Source organism: Rhinopithecus roxellana, chromosome 16 (assembly GCF_007565055.1).
Source record: "Rhinopithecus roxellana isolate Shanxi Qingling chromosome 16, ASM756505v1, whole genome shotgun sequence".
Lineage (NCBI taxonomy): Eukaryota > Metazoa > Chordata > Mammalia > Primates > Cercopithecidae > Rhinopithecus > Rhinopithecus roxellana.
The window spans coordinates 56158287-56170578 of record NC_044564.1 but is presented as its reverse complement, the minus strand read 5'-3'; positions in this window follow the sequence as shown (position 1 = coordinate 56170578).

Here is a 12292-nt window from a genome sequence, read left to right as displayed (position 1 = left end):
GAATTAATATGACTGGAGGCTGATGAAAAGGGTGTAGGAGCCAGGCATGGTGGCTCACATCTGTAAACCCAGCATTTTGGGAGGCTGAAGTGGGAAGACTGCTTGGGGCCAGGAGTTTGAGACCAATCTAAACAATACAGTGAGACCCCATTTCTTTAAAAATTTAAAAATTAGACCTGGTGGCTCACACCTATAGTCCCAGTTACTCAGGGGGCTGAGGCGGGAGAATTCCTTGAGGCCTGGAGTTTGAGGTTGCAAGAAGCCATGATTGCATCACTGCACTCCAGCCTGGGCAACCAAGCAAGACCCTATCTCTGAAAAAAAGGGTGTGTGTGTGGTGGGGGCAGGGTGGTGGGGGAAGGGGTTATAGAATTTGGGAAATAAGAGAGGGTAGAGCAAAAGAGGACTCCAAGATCTCACCTTGCATCTTCTATATAAATAAATAAAATAAATAGTCCAAGATTTCTGGATTGAGCTATCATCCACCAAGAAAACAAATGTAGGCTAAGGATCAGCTCTGGAAGCAAGATGAAATGAGCTCTGCTTTGGACATTTAAGCTTCGCATTCCTGTGGGGTCTTCAAGGGGGAGAAAGCTGGGCTGTAATTCTGAAACAGTTGAAGAGCTCTGGTGAGAGAGACGCATTTGGGTCATCAGAATAAGGAAGATAGTCTGTACCAGATAGGTGATTTATACAAATTGGAAAGAATCATATTTACCTAAAAATAGTGGCTCTCTAAATTTTTAACTACCTCAGCCCAGCTGAATATCAAAACATGTCTCTTCAGTGGGGGTGGACACCACATATACCCTAGAGAAAGCATATCAGAATTGAGGAGGGGGCAGGATGGAGTTTATAGCTGCTGGGATCAGAGGGAGAGAATAAATGACCCTGATACTCTTACTCTGGAAGGCATGCTTTCCCCTCCCTCCCCTCCCTCAAGAATCATGGCTTTAAAGACACAGAGATGAGAAAGAGTGGATAGCCAACCTGCCCACTGCTTAGTAGGCAATGAATGAATTTGCAAGTGTTAACTTGGGAGTTCAGCTCCACCGTTTGGGCTGCAAAGATTGACCCTTCTTCCAGGAGCATCCTGGACCCAAGGCTCCAACACCGCAGCCCACATTAGCAAGAAATCCAGACTATCCACAGCATCTTTGTGTGCATACATCCCTGCCAGCACCTCCCCCATCACAGAAGCATTTGCTCAGCACAACCACCATTGGTTACCATGCTGGGAAGTGCCAGTCTACTGGGAAGTGGGCATGCCCAGGTCACACAGGATTCTTTAAGGGAGAGCATGGCTCAGCCCTCACCTCCCCACCCACACTGCCTCCTTAGGAAGGACTTTCATTTGCTGAGTTGTTTGTCTTTCTTCCATGGTATTATTGTCTCAGATGTTTGATAATTCTTGTTTGGTGCTCTTCTGAGTAAGTCTTGGGCTTAGACAGTTTCTTGATACAGGAGCAGCCTGGCTTATGGTTTCAAGTCTGATTTACTTTGAGTTTCCTGTCTGCATCCTTCTCTTAGGAATGCTTTGCTATTTCTGGTACAGCAAGACAGTTCCCTGTTGTGTTTTCATGTTTGCAATTCATTAATTGATTTACAAAATATATTTGCTATCATTTCTATCAATTTAATGCAGAAGAGAAAAAGGTCATCATGTTCCCAGTCTTTCATCTTGAAACCAGGCTGGAGCAGAGCTTTAAAGGAGAGTAAGGAGGGAACTGGAGAGCCAGAGGGAGGGAGTAATAGAAATGCAATCAAAAGGCCCCCAAGGGAACATGCAATATATTCCTAGCCAGCTGCATTGTCCCGTCCGCAGCATGCCTCCACACTCCTGTGCCCCACTCCTACTTCTCTGGACATCTCCTTCCAGTGCCCATCCCTTGAAGGTTTAGAGTTCCATCTTATTCCAGGTACATCTCATTTTCAGTTTTCTAAAAGGTTTTGCTTATGTGGATAAGGGGAAATAGGAAGGAAAAGATGAGTCTATTTTATCTCCCATCACCACCTCTTTCTTTCTTGTAGACTCTATAAGAAAAAACTCAGTGGCCCAGAACTATCAGGGTCCTTAGATTTACTAATGATTAAAAAGACACACCCATGGCTACTACCAGGCCAGTCACTGGAGATTTTACTTAGTGTAAGAGAAGAAGGGATGAAGTCAAGGTGGGGATGGATCAGGCCCTTTCTGGGAAGCAATCAGCAGGGGGAGAGTGGAGCAAAAAGGTGAGTTCCAAGCACAGTTGGAGCCACCAGGTATTCTCAGGTCAATGGCATAAAGGGAGTCTCATGCAAAGGAACAACATCATCCTCAAAGTAACCAACTGGAAAGGTGAAATCCATTTTTATTTATTTTATTATTTTATTGTTTTTAAACAGAGTCTTGCTCTGTCACCCAGGCTGGAGTGCAGTGGCACAATCTCATCTCACTGCAACCTCCGCCTCCTGGGCTGAAGCAATTCTCCTGTCTCAGCCTCCCAAGTAGCTAGGATTACAGGCACCCACCACCACACCTGGCTGATTTTTGTATTTTTAGTAGAGATGGGGTTTCACCATGTTGGCCAGGCTGGTCTTGAACTCCTGACCTCAAGTGATCCACCTGCCTCGGCCTCCAAAAGTCCTGGGATTACAGGCATGAGTCACTGCGCCCTGCCAAAATCCTCATTTTAACAAAGGAAACCTTTTTAATAAAAATTTAGGAAACCCTCTGTTGACTTTAGGATATAACTTTATTCTTCTAGATGTCCTCAAAATGGCAAATCTATCATTTCAGGACAGATTTGATGATTAAATCTAAAGTCATTTGGAGTGAAGCCTAGATAATAAGCCGGTCATTTCCCTTTTAGGTCAAAATATGGGTATGTTCCTTTGAGGAGGTGTAGATGAAAAAAAAAAAAAATCTAAGTGTGGCCAGTCGAGTGACTGTTTTTCTCCCATGCCTTGTAAGACTGCCCAGAAGGGAAGTGGCCAGGCCAGTAACCATCATGTCCACCAGTTAACAGTCTTGATGGTGTTAGGATCAGTGTAGCAAGTGACAGTCCCTACTAGGGTTAGTGCCACTGAAAGAAAAGGTCTTCATCCTTTAAAGACCTTAACTTTTGGCTGGGCACAGTGGTTCACGTCTGTAATCCCAGCACTTTGGGAGGCTGAGTCAGGAGGATTGCTTGAGCCCAGGAGTACAAGACCAGCCTGAGCACAATAATTTTAAAAAAATTAGCCACAGTTGCAGTGAACCAAGATCATGCCACTGCACTCCAGCTTGGGTGAGAGACTGAGACTCTGTCTCAACAACAACAACAACAACAAAAAATAGCCAAGTGTAGTGGCTCATGCCTGTGGTCCCAGCTACTCAGGAGGCTGAGGTGGGAGGATCACTTGAGCCCAGGAAGTCAAGGCTGCAGTCAGCTGAGATCACACCACTACACTCCAGCCTGGGTGACAGAGTGAGACCTTTTCTCAAAAAAATAAAAATAAAGATCTTAATTTTTCTGGGTACGTGGTAGCCTTATGCTTGGGTCCGGAGTCTTCTCCCTAATGACCCTGCCCCTGAGCTCCTCATCAGAGACACTTTGCCCATCTATCTCGAACTCTGTGTTCAGGTACAAGTGTGATTCTTCCAGATATCCCACTGTGGCTCAGTACCTGCCTCTAAATAATTCCAACAACAGAGAATAGATAAAGCAAAAAGTGAAAGTGCGCTTCCCAATCTCACAGGCCTATGCTACTTCTATTAATGACGCAGTGTGTATCCTTCCAGATGATCACTCTTCGGGGACTCTTAAGAACATCCTTTTACCTAAATCTGCATCCTCTGCAGATCCTAAAATAGGGTATGATTACCTCAGAAGGCTTCAGTCTATTCAGGCTGCTATACAAAAGACCATAGACTGGCTGGTTTCTAAACAACAGAAACCTATTTCTCATAGTTCTAGAGGATGGGAAGTTCAAGATCAAGGTGCTAGCAGATTTAGTATCTAGTGAGGACTCATTTCCTGGTTTGCAGGCAGTGCTTTCTTGCTGTGTCCTCAAGGTGGAAAAGAAAGTGGGGAAGTGTCTCTTATAAGGACACTAATCTGATTCATGAAGATTCTGCTCTTCAGACTTAATCACCTCTCAAAAGCCCAACCTCTTAATTCCATCACCTTGGGGGTTAGGATTTCACCATATGAATCTGAGGAGGATATGAATATTCAGACCATAGCAATGGCCAAAATGGACCAATTCCAGAACCTGGAGATCTTTTGGTGCTATAATCTATACCAATCTTGGGTCCTAACAGAACTTGGCTGGTTCATGGGACAAGCAAGGCTGTTCTGCTGGGCTGGCCCAAGTGGCAGGGTCAGCAGTGCTTCCTGGTTTCAGTAGCCAATGGTCTGGGAACAGGATCTGGTCTGAACTCCTCCTTATCCTGGTGGTGTGACTTGGGCCAAGTTCCTCTACTGCAACTTCCTCACCTGGCAAAGACAGAGTTGGAATAAAGGGGATCTAGCTGAGAAGCTGCCCAGGGTACCAAACTATAATGCAGTGGAATAGAGAAAATTGTGTTGACTGGAATTCTGAGGGAGTGTCTGGAATGTTGTTTAAAGCAGTATTTTGGTAAGCTGCCGGGTGTTCGGGGCTAGAGGAACATTTCTTCAGTACAAATTCATTGCTTTGGCCTGCCCAGCATACATTTCTTTGTCTTTTGGCGCTAGAAGCCATACTTTCCTTGGGGACTGCCTCTCCTATTCTTAGCTCATGCGGTACAGAAGGTCCAAGTGTGCTAGGCTCTTGGAGCTGGCATGCACCCAGATGTGGCCAATCTGACCAACCACTACGGGTTATAGTGATTGATTTAGAGTTGGGCAAATCACTAAGTCAATCCCATGATATTCAACCCTTTGGGGACATTTTTGGGAACTGTCAGAAAGATTCTTTTTATTGGGGCTGCTGAGAGGATAGGATACAAGCCAAGAACTTCTGATGACTTCTTGCTACCATCAGTGGGGTGACCCTACTAGAGGATAGATCAAAAGTGATGAGTCTTGGTGACATCAGTCAAACCCCTGGACCCAGTTTAGGCCTGAAGTGAGGTACATCCCTGGACTTTTCCCTTAAATGAGTCAGTACATTTGCTTAAGCCTGTTTGAGTTGTTTTTAGTCACTTACACTCAAGAAAAAAAATTCCTAATATGATTTCTAAGGGATAATAAAAGATAATTCATCCATGGTTAGCTGCTGGGCTTCGGTCTTTCTGAGGAAAACATGAAAAACTGGGTGCTGCCTCCACACCTTCCTTTTCTACCCTTCTTTCACAGGTGTTCATCCTCTCATCTATAAACAGATACTGAGCAAACATTTAAATAATGCCCATTTGAAAGGGCACTAAGGTATGACCTACTAAAGACACTCATATGTCATGGTTCAGAGCTATTGAAACCCAAAGTTTTGCGTTCTTGCTGCAATTTCTCCACTAATTGTGTGATCTTAAGTAAGTCTGGTAGTTTCTTTAAACCTAAACTGAGAAGTGTCTGTGAGGATGAAATGGGACAATGTTCATGGAAGTGTTCTGAAATCCATAAGGCAGTGGCAATTGTCAGTCAAGAAAAATAGGAGCTCTTGCCACATTGGAAGTCAGCTGCTTTGTGGAGGAAACATCCTGAGGGAAGGGGGCAGCACTTTATATCAAAGCAGGGAGGCTCGGCTTGGACGTTTTAGTATCAGGAGATCAGTGATGCTAAATGGAAATTCAGCCCTCTGAGTGATGAGTGAGCTGTCCTCAATCTTACCCCTTCTTCTCTCTTCTAACCCTCCCCTCCATGCTGGCAAACAGTCAAGGTTTGTGGCAAGAAGTTCAAACTTTCCAGAACCTTACAGAATAATTACATAACCAAGATAGGTAACCAACCAGAGATGACTACCAGGGGGCAAGCAATTTTACAATATAACACTAATTACAGCCTTTTCAAGAAAGCACAAGGACCTCTTTTAAGCATCTAAAATTTTCACAGACTTGTTTCAGAAGAGAAGAGAAGAAGAGAAGAAGAAGAGAATCTGTTGACTGAGAAAATATAGGCCAGGTATGGTAGCTCATTCCTGTAATCCTAGCACCTTGGGAAGCAGAAGAGAGAGGACTGCTTGAGGTGAGGCATTCAAGACCAGCCTGGGAAGCATAGTGAGACCCCGTCTCTACAAAAAATTAAAAAATTAGCCAAGTGTGGTGGCACATGCCTATAGTCCTAGCTACTTGGGAGGCTGAGGCAGGAGGATCGCCGGAGCCCAGGAATTCAAGTATGCAGTGAGCAGCGATCATGCCACTGCATTCCAGCCTGGGCAACAGAGTGCAACCCTGTCTCAAACAAACAAAGAGTACACAATGAAATAAGTATGAATTCAATAATGCTTTAAAATGCATTTGTATATTATTCATAACAATGGTTCTTAAAATTTGGGAAGATAGTCTCACAAGATGTACAAAGCATATTATGTGTTAAGCGTTCAAACAGTCCTCTTGGGGCACGCAGATCCCTGGCAAACAGATCAGAGAAGTAGGACAGTTCCCGAGGGACTGGAGCAGCTAACCCACTCCTGTTCTCCCTACAGGACCCCTTACTTTGCCAAGCTGTTTTCTTAGCATTGTTAACAAAGGTACTCAGAACACACTACTTCCAACTGAGGTTGTTTTCCACTTCCTTTCTCACTCTTCTTCTCAGGTGGGTGTCCAGGTGATTCAAGGTCTCTCTTACCTTCCATGCTCCCAAAGACAAAACTCAGGACTACAAATAGAACTCACTCAGATTGTCAAGAGCTGCAAAAGTTTATCCTGGGCACACAGGTTCAACAGATTTTAAAAGCACTGACATTAACTCTACATCTTGAAGAAGACACTCAGAGAGTATTAGCCAAGCTCTTTTCTGGAGAGCCCATTAACAGAGAAGCAGGTCAAGCAGGCGCTGAAGTACAAGAGTATCTTTTCAAAAGCCAATTTAAAAAGCTCAAGCTCTTTCCCTATTTCGAGCAACCAGGTCCATTGCTTCAAGAACCATGTCTTTGCATCTCAGTGATAGCAGGTGGTATCCTGGTCTGAATCCTCTAAAAATCTAGGTGTTTCAGGGTTCAGGCTTGGCCTAACCACAGGACTTCAAGAAACCTTTCATATCTCCTTGGTTCCTCCTCACCAAGGATTTCTCCCTGACCTCTTCCAACTTCTTGCTGAAAACCTAAAGTGAGCTTTCCTGCCATATTGAGCCTCTGAGCTAAGAGGAAAAGAACAACAGTCTGTGTAACTCTCAAGAAAACGGGGACATTGTAATAATCATATAAACACCACAGAATCCAACCTCATCCACGTACCTGGCCCCTCTAATTTCTAGAAGCCCAGACGATAAGGGAAGATGGCACAGAGTCAGTTGGGCTGAGGGCCACTGATCTGAAACTCATGTGTGGGGGTGTTCAATACTGTAGGGCTGGGACCAGGGTTAGACATGAGTCTAGATTTTCCACCTAGATTCCTGACAACTACTTGGCTTTTCACAAATACCCCAATCAAGAATGCAAGAGTTGGCCAGGTGCAGTGGCTTACACCTGTAATTTCAGCACTTTAGGAGGCCAAGGCAGGAGGATCACTTGAGCTAAGGAGTTTGAGACCAGCCTGGGCAACAAAGCAAGACCTCATCTCTACAAAAGATTTTTAAAAACTAGCCAGGTGTGGTGGTACACACCTGTGGTCCCAGCTACTAGTCAGGAAGCTACTAGTCAGGAAGCTTAAGCCTGGGAGAGGTTGAGGCTGCAGTGAGCTATGGTCATGCCACTGCTCTCCAGCCTGACAGAGCAAGACTGTCTCAAAAAAAAAAAAAGAATGCAAGAGCTTATACTTTCTGTACTCACCAATAAATCCTATCAGACCAAGAACACCCAAAGTGTGATCTGCCGAATAAGAGCACTACATAATGCGAATAGTCTCTTTCTCTCTCTTTTTTCCAGGGTAGGGAGAGTTCCATGGTTACGTGAGTTTCAACAGTACTAGGTAAAACAAAGCTTCAGTTGCAAGGCTTCTTGTAGTGTTTGCTTTGTTAATGTACACTGTGAAGGAGACTGTTGCATTTTCAAAACCTCTATTAAGCCCTTTTCAGGGAAGGCACCCCATGATGCTAGTGTATCATGGAACCTCCTCTGGGAAGCACTACACTGGACATAATGAGACCCTAATTTGGAGGCGGAGCACAGTGCTCTCACCCAGAATCCTGGAGCCAGCCCTGGAAAAAGGGTAATAATGTGCAGGGGCCTAAGCCACTTGTCCAGCATTGCAGCAGGTCTCCTGAGGCATCTTTTGTGGCCTCTTCTGAGGCCTCTGCCACAGGTAAGTTGCATATGTAGTTTTTGGTTGTTGTTGATTTTTGAGGGTACAGAGGAATGTGACAAAGAGGATTCCTAATCTTTTTTTTTTGAGAAGGAGTCTCACTGTTGCCCAGGCTGGAGTGCAGTGGCGTGATCTCAGCTCACTGTAACCTCTTCACCTCTCAGGTTCAAGTGGTTCTCCTGCTTTAGTCTCCTGGGTAGCTGGGATTACAGGCACTCACCACCACACCTGGCTGATTTTTGTCTTTTTAGGAGAGACAGGGTTTCACCATGTTGGCCAGGCTGGTCTTGAACTCCTGACCTCAAGTGATCCACTTGCCTTGGCCTCCCAAAGTGCTGGGATTACAGGCTTGAGCCACCATGCCTGGCCAGGATTCCTAACCTTATTTGCTTTGAGGCTGATGGAAAATTACTGGAGTTCTACCTGGGATTCTTAATATAAACTAACATGTATACATATACAAATATATATGTGTGCACATATAACTGTAAAAAGTAGCGCGGGCCAGGAGCAGTGGCTCACGCCTGTAATCTCAGCACTTTGGGAGGCCAAGGCAAGTGGATCACCTGAGGTCAGGAGTTCAAGACCAGCCTGGCCAAAATGGTGAAACCCCGACTCTACTAAAAATACAAAAAAATGAGCCAGGCATGGTGGCGGACACCTGTAATCCCAGCTACTCAGGAGGCTGAGGCAGAGAATTGCTGGAACCCAGGAGGCAGAGGTTGCAGTTAGCCAAGATCACGCCACTGCACTCCAGCCTGAGTGACAGAGTGAGACTCCGCCTCCAAAAAAAAAAAGTGCAAATTATTTGAAAATGAGAAGCACCTTTCACACTCCCGCCCACTGGAGGAGTCACAGGTTTAATATGTCTTCATTGCTCTTCCACAGGTAGCTCTTGACATTGTTGCCATCAATTCATGTTTTTGGCAATGGGCAAAAAATCCTGATCTTCCTCCCCAGATCCTGAATCTGTTTTCCAGAGGTTAGAAAAAGCAGAACCATGGCCGGGTGCAGTGGCTCACACCTGTAATCCCAGCACTTTGGGAGGCTGAAAGGCAGGCAGATCACCTGAGGTTAGGAGTTCAAGACCAGCCTGGCCAACATGGTGAAACCCCATCTCTACTAAAAATACAAAAATTAGCTAGGTGTCGTGGTGGGAGCCTATAATCCCAGCTACTTGGGAGGCTGAGGCAGGAGAATCACTTGAACCCGGGAGGCAGAGGTTGCAGTGAGCCAAGATCGCACCACTGCACTCCAGCCTGGGTAACATGTCTACACGGTGAACTCACTGAGATGCCTGTGGGCCCTCTCTTTAATTCTTGTAACATATGTCATGGGATAGTTTGACCTCAACCCATATGCAGGTGCCATAGCTTGTCTCTGATGAAACTGTCTTAGGGAAAAAAAAAAAAAAAGAGGAAAAAAGAAAAGGCAGGACCATGATAGAGAGCAAGAGCACCAACTGACATTTTTCTTTACGTGGTGCCCCGACCCCTCCTCTTGGCCCACAACACCCATGATTCTCCCACACCTGCAATTGGTCATTGCCACTTCTCCTTCCTCTGGGTTACCATCCAGAGTACTGTTCCCCTTCTAGCCCAAGAATGCCACTGGCTAATATCACAAATCTTTGCCAAGAATCCATAACTTTGGCCTTCTGAGTCCAATGATCTTGCCTTTGTTGGGCATCATTTGTTAAGGTGAATTCATCCTTGTTCACTCAATTCTATACCATAATGCTGGAAGACTCTGGATGGTGAAAGATGGTGGTGGGCAGGCAGTATTGTGGAGCATCTTTCTGAGAATATTCAAGGAATTAGGCAATGTAGTCTACAGTGGACAACTGCTCCTTCTGCCTATCCAGTATCAACCGTCTCTTCTATAAAAGCATTCGGACTTCCCTTTGAGAATCAACACTTCCTTTCCTCTTGGTCCATACAATTTAGGTGAGGCGACATCATTACCACTCCAGGGACGAGAACAGGACCCAGATCTGGTCAACTGGGGTGCTCTGTGTTCAACAGAAGGAGACACAATTCTGATAGCTTTTTGAAAAGTTTTTTTTTTTTTTTTTTTTTTTTTTTTTTTAAAGTATTGAATAGAATCACTACCCAATAAACCCCAGGGTGGGTAAGATATTTCCCATTTTCAGATGAGAGTACTAAGGGTGAGAAGGATGGAGGCCCAGCTCAATGCTACTGACACAGCTAGGATTCAGTATTGGGTAGAGAATCTCTATCCAGTACTTAAGGGTTGCCCAAAAAACAGCGTATGAAAAATAATACCTGCTGGAGAAGGAAGACAACACAACAGAAAGCAGAGATGGGAGAGAGCTGAATTACTGACCTACTGGCCTGAAGTGAACTTCCTGCCTTGGCCTGAGAGTTGAATTCTGATGACATTGTTTGAACCCATGGATCCACCTTTACCTGAAGCTAAATGTGCTACTGAACTTAGTTTAAAAGCCTATAAATTCTGCTGTTTGAGTCAATTTCTTATTTGCAACTATATTCTATTCAATTCAAAGCCTCAGGACTCACCCAAGTTAAACTGACCTCCACATTCCTGTTGTATCTCTGAACTCATGAAATCTAATCTTTCGCTCTACCATCAGTCAAGGAGGCAACTCAGTTTTTCAATGCCTAGTATTGCCAGGGCCTGTACAGTACACATGCTTAGTCTTCATAGTCTTTTGCAGTAGGTTTTATTCATGTCCTAATGAAGAAACTGAGGTTCAAAAACCTGAATGATTTGCTCAAAGGTGTGCTTTAGGCAGAAGACCCAAGACCAGAGCCTTAGGCTTGTTTGACTTTTTCTATTACGTAATGTTTCGTGCAGCCCCAGCCTGGCTACAAGAAATGTAGGCTGACACATAAAATTCCAGAACTGGCAACTAGAGATTACAATTCTTTTCCTTTCTTGGTGGGAGAGGAAAGGATGGAGTTCCTTACGACTCAGTTTGGTTTGGTGTACACAGTGGCTTCAGGACCTGCCAGGTCAGCTAGGCTTTCTCCTCTGTGCCAACTAGATGGATCCTGGCACTCTGCACTGGAACACAGTGAACTCACTGAGATGCCTGTAGGCCCTCTCTTTTAACTCTTGTAACGTATGTCATGGGACAGTTTGACCTCAACCCACATGTAGGTGCCATTGCTTGTCTCTGGTCTTCTAGCCGAGTACATCCAAGAACTAGATGTTAAAGATAAACACTGTGACTCATTCTGACATTAACCTGTTATGCAGAAATCTGCTTCAAATCTTTACCAAGGATGAAACAACTAAAAAGAATCCTAATCACAAACACACATTTAATAAATCTCAATCCCAGAGTGGGCACAAGGTAATTCCCATTTTCAGATGAGCAAACTAAGGGTCAGAAGGACAGAGGGCCAGCACAATGCTACTAACACAGTTGGGATTCAAACATAGGTGTAATTCCTAAGCCTGTGTTATTTCCACAATGCACTACTGAAATTCAAGAAGCCAGCCAGCTTTCTTTTACGTATTTAAAAAAGAAACCAAAAACTTCTCTCACGAATAATGTAATTGATTTTTAATAGAGACTTAAAAAATTTAAGATCATGGACACACCAAATCTTAAAAGATGGCCCCTACCACCATAGGTGAAGAGAGTGCAAAATTAAGCAATGACGGGGTGCAGTGAGTACTGAGGTAAGGACGGGGAGAGGCATCTATGAGAACATGTAGCAGCGGGTGTATTGTGGGGATAGAGGGTTTCCTTAGGAACAGCTGAGGCTTTAAGACTGAGGAGGTGGCTCCAAGAGAGGGGCAGGCTTAGAGGGTTTTACTTTCTAGGTGCCTTATGAGAGCGTTATCGAACCACACATATTAAAACGTAGCTCAGCTGGGTGTGGTAGCTCATGCCGGTAATTCTAACACTTTGAGCAGCTGAGGTGGACAGATTATTTGAGCCCAGGAATTTGAGAA